Source organism: Cetorhinus maximus, chromosome 12 (genome assembly GCF_964194155.1).
Source record: "Cetorhinus maximus chromosome 12, sCetMax3.hap1.1, whole genome shotgun sequence".
In the NCBI taxonomy this organism is placed as follows: domain Eukaryota; kingdom Metazoa; phylum Chordata; class Chondrichthyes; order Lamniformes; family Cetorhinidae; genus Cetorhinus; species Cetorhinus maximus.
Genome location: NC_135890.1, coordinates 122605755 through 122615645, shown reverse-complemented (window position 1 = coordinate 122615645; position 9891 = coordinate 122605755).

The window sequence follows — 9891 nt, the reverse complement described above, 5'->3', positions numbered from 1 at the left end:
GTAGTGTGCAATAATCCGGTTGATTTATGAACCGTTTCTCTGGGAATAATTTATAGGCTTGACATGTCCTGTGTTTTAGCTATTATACACAGGATGATAATGGAGGAAAGTTGCAAGGTAACCTTGGGTAATGGTTGAGATGCCAAAACACACCTCTTGTGGCGTGTTGGGGAAGAGGAACATGTGAGATTGCAACCAGAGTGGCTGGAGAACATAGTGGTTTGAGGGGTTGACTGAAGACTGGAAGGAAAGGTTTGGGTAGCTGAAGCTGAATTCTGGATGTACCAGGAGCAGAGAGTGATCAGGATTGAAAACAAGTTGTTGCAGAAGCCTTGGCAGATGAGAATAGATTTGAGAAGCAGTCCAGGGTGTATTACTGGAGTTTGAGAGGGAGGATCTGAGCAGTTTCTTGTGGACAAAAGAAAATGGGAGCACAGGCGTTGGCCTGGATTATAGTTTCCCATTTGTGGGAATGTGGCATCACAGCATCTGTTTGCCCTTTTGAAGATGAACACGAATTAGGAAGAGGAGTAATCCATTCAGCACCACGAGCCTGCTCTGCCATTCAGTAAGGTCATGACTGATTTTATTGTGGCCCTAAATCCATTTTCCTGTCCGTGCATAACCCATAACTCCCTTGTCGGTCAAAAATTTGGCCTTGAACATATTCAATGACCCAGCCTCCACTGCTCTCTGGGGAAGAGAATTCCACATACTCTCAACACTGCTCAGAAAAAAAAATTCATCTGTCTTAAATGGGATACCCCTTAATTTTTAAACTATGGCCCCTAGTTCTAGTCTTTCTTACCGGGAAGCATCCTATCTGCATCCACCCTGCCAAACTCCCATAGAATCTTGTGTTTCAAGATGATTACCACATTCTTCTAAACCATGGGTGGGAGAGGGTGATTGATCACATTGGATTTTTGAGGTTGATGAGTCAATTGTGGTAAGGTTTGGCAGAACAGTAAACATGAATTTTTTAAAAAAATTGATTAATTTTAAAAGCAATAAAAATTGCCATTAAAAAGTGCCAAGCAGCAGAGCTAACCAATAAAACTTTTTTTAGCTCTGCTTAAGCAGACAGAGTAGGCCCCAAGTCCTGGTCACCCAGGGAGGGCTGAGCTAAGGAGTTGGGTTTAATGCTGACCTTGCATTCATCTGCTAGTACAGACTCCTAGCTCACCTCTGGGGACTTAAGGTGAAAGTGGAGGTTGTAAGTGGTTGCCTTTCAGCCTGGGTTTTCCTTCTTGATCTCCTTTGTCAATAGGTTTTTGAAGAGGGGGAGGGTGTATGTAGCTCACTCCCGGTCTCTTGTGCTCATGCACACTTGGCCACCCACTCACGTGCACAATTGCCCATTCTCACACACTCATGGACTTACCCATGCATGCATACAGACTTGCCCACTTGCACAGGGTATCACTGTACCTACACCACATCGATTGTAGTGTTTCAAGAAAGTGGCTTGCCACCACCTCGAGGGCAATTAGGGATGGGCAATACATGCCAGCCTAGCCAGTGACGTCCCCATCCTGTGAAAATATAAAAATAACTCATTCATCCACTCAGACTCGCTCACCCATTGTCACAGATGCACGTACAGACTGACACACACACACTCACCCACCCACTCAGATATTCACACATGCACAGACTCAATCACACACACACACATATCTGCTTGGACTGACTCTCACTGTCATTGGGTGTGCCTACACCACATGGACTAGTGGTTCAAGAACACGGCTCACCACCACCTTTGTATACCTGATGGAAGTATACAAAATTATGAGGGGCATAGATAGGAAGAAACTTTTCCCCTTAGGAGAGCTGTCAATAACCAGGGGGCATAGATTTAAGGTAAGGGGCAGGAGGCTTAGAGGGGATTTGAGGAAAAATGTTTTCACCCAGTGGGTGGTTGGAATGTGGAACTCGCTGCCTGAGGGGGTGGTAGAGGCAGGAACCCTCATAACATTCAAGAAGCCTTTAGATGAACACTTGAAATGCCATAGCATACTATGGACTATGGGCCAAGTGCTGGAAAATGGGATTAGAATAGATAGGTGTTTGATGGCCAGCATAGACATGATGGGCTGAAGGGCCTGTTTCTGTGCATTTCTTTTATTCATTCATAGGATGTGGGCTTCGCCGGCTAGACCAGCATTTATTGCCCATCAGTAATTGCTCTTGAGAAGATGGTGGTGAGCTACCTTCTTGAACTGCTGCAGCTCATGTGGTGTAGGTACACACACAGTGGTGTTAGGAAGGGAATTTCAGGATTTTGACACAGTGACAGTGAAGGAACAGTGATATATTTCCAAATCAAGATGGTGAGTGACTTGGAGGGGAACTTTCAGGTGTCATGGAGATGATTGGATTCTCTCTTGTTGGAGATGGTCACTACCTGGCACAAATGGTACCTGCCACTTGTCAGCCCAAGCCTGGATATTGTCCAGGTCTTGCTGCATATGGACATGGGCTGCTTCAGTATCTGAGGAGTTGCAAATGGTGCTGAACATTGTGCAATCATCAGTGAACATTCCCACTTCTGACCCTATGATGGAAGGAAGGTCCTTGAAAAAGCAGCTGAAGATGGTTGGGCCGAGGACACTACCCTGAGGAACTCTTGCAGTGATCTCCTGGAGCTGAGATGACTGACCTCCAACAACCACAACCATATTCCTTTGTGCTAGGTATGACTCCAACCAGCAGAGAGTTTTCCCCCTGATTCCCATTGACTCCAGTTTTGCTAGGGCTCCTTGATGCCACACTCGGTCAAATGCGGCCTTGATGTCAAGGGCAGTCACTCTCACCTCACCTCTGGAGTTCAGCTCTTTTGTCCATGTTTGAGCCAAGGCTGCAATGAGGTCAGGAGCTGAGTGGCCCTGGCGGAACCCAAACTGGACGTCATTGAGCAGGTCATTGCTAAGCAAGTGCCGCTTGTTAGCACTGTTGATGACCTCTTCCATCACTTTACTGATGATGGAGAGTAGACTGATGGGGTGCTAATTGGCCAGGTTGGATTTGTCCTGCTTTTTGTGTACAGGACATACCTGGGCAATTTTCCACGTAGCTGGGTAGATGCCAGTGTTGTAGCTGTACTGGAACAGCTTGGCTAGGGGCGCGGCAACAAAGGGCGCTGGTGAGAAGTGACTGAAGCATTCTGGGAGAAGTCATCACAGCCACCGCAACTCAGGAGGGAATCGAGGAGGAACCTCTGTCAAAGAACGGAATAGCCCCAAACATTACATTGCTGTAGTGTTTCCATCCCTTCCTCCTCCTCAAACCTAAAAAAAAAGAGGAAGAGGCAGTGCCTTCAGGAGTGCACCAGACCTGCGCAAGACACTCTTCTGAAAATGGATTTTAAAGAAAAAGCAGCTGATTGGTAAGTAAATCCTGGGAGCAGACACGGAGGGAGGAGCACCGGAGCGGTGAGTATAAATCTAGCTTACCTCGGGGATTTGTGGCCTTGTCTCCAGGGAGCAGACTTGGAAGGAGGAGCACCGGAGCTGTGAGTATAAATCTAGCTTACCTCGGGGATTCGCGGCCTTGTCTCCAGGGAGCAAACTCGGAGGGAGGAGCACCGGAGCGGTGAGTATAAATCTAGCTTACCGCGGGGATTCACGGCCTTGTCTCCAGGGAGCAGACTCAGAGGGAGGAGCACCGGAGCGGTGACCTAGGGGCACAGGGCAACTGAAGCCAAAACTGAAAAAGTGACATCACAGGAAAGCTGTGACCTGATTGGTTGGTAGGAAATCTGCACCAAATTTGAAAAAAAAACACTGCAAAGCTAATTAATAAATTAATTATCCAAGTCGAGATGGCTGGGCAGGTGATGTGCTGCAGCTGTATGACGTGGGAGCTGGCAGATCCCATTGCGAGCCGCAGTGACCACATCTGCAGCAAGTGTTGGTTGCTGGAGGAACTCCGGCTCAGAATTGATGAGCTGGAGTCCGAGCTCCGGACGCTGCAGCACATCCGGGAGGGGGAGAGTTACCTGGACGCTTTGTATCAGGAGGCAGTCACACCCGGTAGATTAAGTACCTCAAATTCGGTCAGTGGTCAGGGTCAGCGGGGTGTAACTGCAAGTGAGGCACGTAGAGAGATCCTATGTTCAGGAACAGAGGAGCCTCAGCTCTTGACCTTGTCCAACAGGTACGAGATACTTGCTCCCTGTGTGGATGAGGAACAGGGCTGTAGGGAGGATGAGCCAGCTGACCACGGCACCGTGGCACAGGAGGCCATTCAAGAGGGGGGAGCAAAAAGACAAGTGGTAGTTGTAGGGGATTCTATAATTAGGGGAACTGATAGCATCCTTTGTAAGCAGGACCGAGAGTCCCGCATGGTATGTTGCCTGCCCGGTGCCAGGGTGAGGGACATCTCTGACTGGTTTGAAAGGATATTGGAGAGGGAGGGGGAGGATCCAGTTGTTGTGGTCCACGTTGGGACAAATAACATAGGTAAGACTAGGAAAGAGGACCTGTTTGGGGATTATCAGGAACTAGGAACTAAATTAAAGAACAGGTCCTCAAGGGTTATAATCTCCGGATTACTACCTGAGCCACGTGCAAATTGGCAAAGGGACGCGAGAATAAGGGAAGTAAACACGTGGCTAAAGGAGTGGTGCGGGAAAGAGGGGTTCCATTTTGTGGGGCACTGGCATCAGTATTGGAACAGGAGGGATCTGTACCATTGGGACAGTCTCCACCTGAACCGATCTGGGACCAATGTTCTAGCGAAAAGGGTAAATAGGGTGGTCAACAGGACTTTAAACTAGAAAGTGGTGGGGTGGGGGGAGGGAAGGGTAAAACTCCAAGAAGTATGACTAATGGGAAACAAAGCAGCAGGTTAGCATGTGGGGGGGGTGGATTCAACTTCATGGAAAATTATGAAAAAATTGAAAAGAAAGGAGAGCCCAGGAGAGGCTATTAAAGTCTCCAGAACACAAAATAGGACAGAGTGTTTGGAAAGCGCTAGGAATCTAACTTCAAGCACATCAGATAAAGGGACGACAATGAGAAGGGGGACGGGAAATACAGGACTGAAGGTGTTGTGTCTGAATGCACGCAGTATACGAAATAAGGTAAATGAGCTTGTGGCACAGATTGAAATTGGCAGGTATGATGTGGTGGGCATTACGGAGACATGGCTGCAAGGGGATCAGGACTGGGAGCTAAATATCCAAGGATATACATCCTATCGAAAAGATATGCAGGTTGGCAGAGGGGGTGGGGTTGCTTTGTTAGTAAGAAATGAAATTAAATCGATAGCAAGAAATGACGTAGGGTCAGATGATGTAGAATCTGTGTGGGTAGAGTTGAGGAACCGCAAAGGTGAAAAAACCATAATGGGAGTTATGTACAGGCCTCCGAACAGTAGTCAGGATGTGGGGCACAAGATACACCAGGAGATAGAAAAGGCGTGTAAGAAAGGCAAGGTTACAGTGATCATGGGGGATTTCAATATGCAGGTAGACTGGGAAGATCAGGCTGGTAGTGGATCCCAAGAAAAGGAATTTGTGGAATGTCTACGAGATGGCTTTTTGGAGCAGCTTGTGGTGGAGCCTACTAGGGAACAGGCAATTCTAGATTTAGTGATGTGTAATGAGGCAGATTTGATAAGGGAGCTTAAGGTGAAGGAACCCTTAGGAGGAAGTGACCATAATATGATAGGATTTACCCTGCAATTTGAGAGGAAAAAGCTGGAACCAGATGTAACGGTATTACAGTTGAATAAAGGCAGCTACAGAGGCATGAGGGAGGAGCTGGCCAGAATTGACTGGGAGATGAGCCTAGCAGGAAAGACAGTGGAACAGCAATGGCAGGAGTTTCTGGGAGTAATTTGGGAGATACAGCAAAAATTCATCCCTAGGAAGAAGAAGCATACTAAAGGGAGGACGAGGCAACCATGGCTGACAAGGGAAGTCAGGGACAGCATAAAAGCTAAAGAGAAAGCATACAATGCGGCGAAGAGCAGTGGCAAACCAGGGGATTGGGAAGCCTATAAAGACCAACAGAGGACAACTAAAAAAGAAATAAGGAGGGAGAAGATTAAATATGAGGGTAAACTAGCCAGTATTATAAAAGAAGATTGAAAGAGTTTTTTAGATATATAAAGGGTAAGAGAGAGGCAAAAGTGGACATTGGGCCGCTGGAAAATGACACTGGAGAAGTAGTAGTGGGGAACAAAGAATTGGCGGAGGAACTGAATAGGTACTTTGCGTCAGTCTTCACGGTGGAAGACACGAGTAACATCCACAAAGTTCAAGAGAGTCGGGGGGCAGAGGTGAGTATGGTGGCCATTACCAAGGAGAAGGTGCTAGGAAAACTGAAAGGTCTGAAGGTGGATAAATCACCTGGACCAGATGGATTACACCCCAGAGTTCTGAAGGAGATAGCTGAAGAGATAGTGGAGGCGTTAGTGGTGATCTTTCAGGAATCACTGGAGTCAGGGAGGGTCCCAGAGGACTGGAAAATCGCTAATGTAACCCCCCTGTTTAAGAAGGGAGTGAGGCAAAAGACGGGAAATTACAGGCCGATTAGCCTGACCTCGGTCGTTGGTAAGATTTTAGAGTCTGTTATTAAGGATGAGATTTCAGAATACTTGGAAGTGCATGGTAAAATAGGGCAAAGTCAGCATGGTTTCATCAAGGGGAGGTCATGCCTGACAAATCTGTTAGAATTCTTTGAGGAGGTAACGAGTAGGTTAGACAAAGGAGAGCCAATGGATGTTGTCTACTTGGACTTCCAGAAGGCCTTTGACAAGGTGCCGCACAGGAGGCTGCTCAGTAAGATAAGAGCCCATGGTGTTAGAGGCAAGGTACTAGCATGGATAGAAGATTGGCTGTCTGGCAGGAGGCAGAGAGTGGGGATAAGGGGGTCCTTCTCAGGATGGCGGCCGGTGACTAGTGGAGTTCTGCAGGGGTCAGTGTTGGGACCACAACTTTTCACTTTATACATTAATGATCTAGATGAAGGAACTGAGGGAATTCTGGCTAAGTTTGCAGATGATACAAAGATAGGTGGAGGGACAGGTAGTATTGAGGAGGCGGGGAGGCTGCAGAAGGATTTGGACAGGTTAGGAGAATGGGCAAAGAAGTGGCAGATGGAATACAACGTAGGCAAGTGTGAGGTCATGCACTTTGGTAGGAAGAATAGAGGCATAGACTATTTTCTAAATGGGGAGAGAATTCAGAAATCTGGAGTGCAAAGGGACTTGGGAGTCCTAGTCCAGGATTCTCTTAAGGTTAACTTGCAGGTTGAGTTGGTAGTTAGGAATGCAAATGCAATGTTAGCATTTATTTCAAGAGGACTAGAATATAAAAGCAGGGATGTGCTGCTGAGGCTTTATAAGGCTCTTGTCAGACCACATTTAGAATATTGTGAGCAATTTTGGGCCCCATATCTCAGGAAGGATGTGCTGGCCTTGGAGAGGGTCCAGAGGAGGTTCACGAGAATGATCCCAGGAATGAAAGTCTTAACATATGAGGAACGTTTGAGGACTCTGGGTCTATACTCGATGGAGTTTAGAAGGATGAGGGGGGATCTGATTGAAACTTACAGAATACTGAAAGGCCTGGATAGAGTGGACGTGGGTAAGATCTTTTAGAACAGAGATGAGGAGAAACTTCTTTAGTCAGAGAGTGGTGAATCTATGGAATTCATTGCCACAGAAGGCTGTGGAGGGCCAGGTCATTGAGTGTATTTAAGACCGAGATAGATAGGTTCTTGATTGGTAAGGGGGTCAAAGGTTACAGGGAGAAGGTGGGAGAATGGGGTTGAGAAACTTATCAGCCATGATTGAATGGTGGAGCAGACTCGATGGGCCGAATGGCCTCATTTCCGCTCCTATGTCTTACGGTAAGTTCTGGAGCACAAGTCTTCAGTACTATTGCCGGAATATTGTCAGTGCCCATAGCCTTTGCAGTATCCAGTGCCTTCAGCCGTTTCTTATTATCACTTGGGGTGAATCGAATCGGCTGAAGACTGGCATCTGTGATGCTGGGGACCTCCGGAGGAGGCTGAGATGGATCATCTACTCGGCACTTCTGGCTGAAGATTGTAGCAAATGCTTCAGGCTTATCTTTTGCACTGATGTGCTGGGCTCCTCCATCATTGAGGATGGGAATATTTGTGGAGCCTCCTCCTCCTCCAGTGAGTTGTTTACATCCATTCACCACTGGATGTGGCAGGACTGCCAGAGCTTAGATCTGATCCGTTGGTTGTGGGATCGCTTAGCTCTGTCTATCACTTGCTGCTTATGCTGTTTGGCATGCAAGTAGTCCTGTTTTATAGCTTCACCTCATTTTTAGCTATGCCTGATGCTGGTCCTGGCATGCCCTCCGTCATTGAACCAGTGTTGATCCCCTGGCTTGATGGTAATGGTAGAGTGGGGGATGTGCCAGGCCATGAGGTTACAGATTGCATTCAACTACAATTCTGCTGCTGCTGATGGTCCACAGCACCTCATGGATGCCCAGTCTTCAGTTGCTAGATCTGTTTGAAATCTATCCCATTCAGCACGGTGGTAGTGCCACACAACACGATGGAGGGTATCCTCAATGTGAAGACGGGACTTCATCTCCACAATGACTGTGCGGTGGTCACTCCTACTGATACTGTCATGGACAGATGTATCTGCGGTAGGCAGGTTGGTGAGGATGAGGTCAAGTGTGTTTTTCCCTCTTGTGGGTTCCCTCATCACCTGCCACAAAACCAGTCTAGCAGCTATGTCCTTTAGGACTCAGCCAGCTCAGTTAGTAGTGGTGATACCGAGCCACTCTTAGTGATGGATATTGAAGTCCCCACCCAGGGAACATTCTTGCACCCTTGCCACCCTCAGTGCTTCCTCCAGTTATATTCAACATGGAGGACCACTGATTCATCAGCTGAGGGAGGGCGGTACGTGGTAATCAGGTTTCCTTGGTTTGACCTGAGGCCATGAGACTTCATGGGGTCCAGAGTTGATGTTGAGGACTCCCAGGGCAACTCCCTCCGACTGTATACCACTGTGCCTCCACCTCTGCTGGGCCTGTCCTGCCATTGGGACAGGACACACCCAGGGATGGTGATGGTGGTGTCTGGGACATTATCTGTAAGATATGATTCCATGAGGTGACTATGTCAGGCTGTTACTTGACTAGCCTGTGAGACAGCTCTCCCAATTTTGGCACTAGCCCCCAGTTGTTAGTAAGGAGGACTTTGCAGTGTCGACGGGGCTGAGATTGCCATTGTTGTTTCCGGTGCCTAGGTTGATGCCGGGTGGTCCGTCCGGTTTCATTCCTTTTTTGTGACTTTGTTACAACTGAGTGGCCGGCTGGGCCATTTCAGAGTCAACCACATTGCTGTAGGTCTGGGCTTTACGTGTAGCCCAGACCAGGGAAGGACAGCGAATTTCCTTCCCTAAAGGGCATTAGTGAACCAGGTGGGTTTTTACAACAATGGACTATGGTTTCATGGTCATCATTAGACTTGTAATTCCAGATTTTTATTGAATTTATATTCCACCATCTGCTGTGGTAGGATTCGTACCCAGGTCTCCAGAGTGTTACCTCGGGTCTCTGGATTCCTAATCCAGCGACAATACCACTATGCCATCGCCTCCCTAAACTCTATGACTATGACCTTCTCAAGGGCAATTAGGGATGGGCAACAAATGCTGGCCTAGCCAGTGACGCCCACACTCCATGAAAGAATATAAAAATAACTCACCCGGACTCTCTCACTTAGACTCAGCCATCCACAGACTCACCCACCCACTCTCACAGAGTTACCCACCCTGTCACAGATACACATACACATACTCACTCACAAAGACTCACCCACCCTCTCACACAGACTCACTCACACACAGACACACTCATCCACCCTCAGAGACTCACCCATCCAC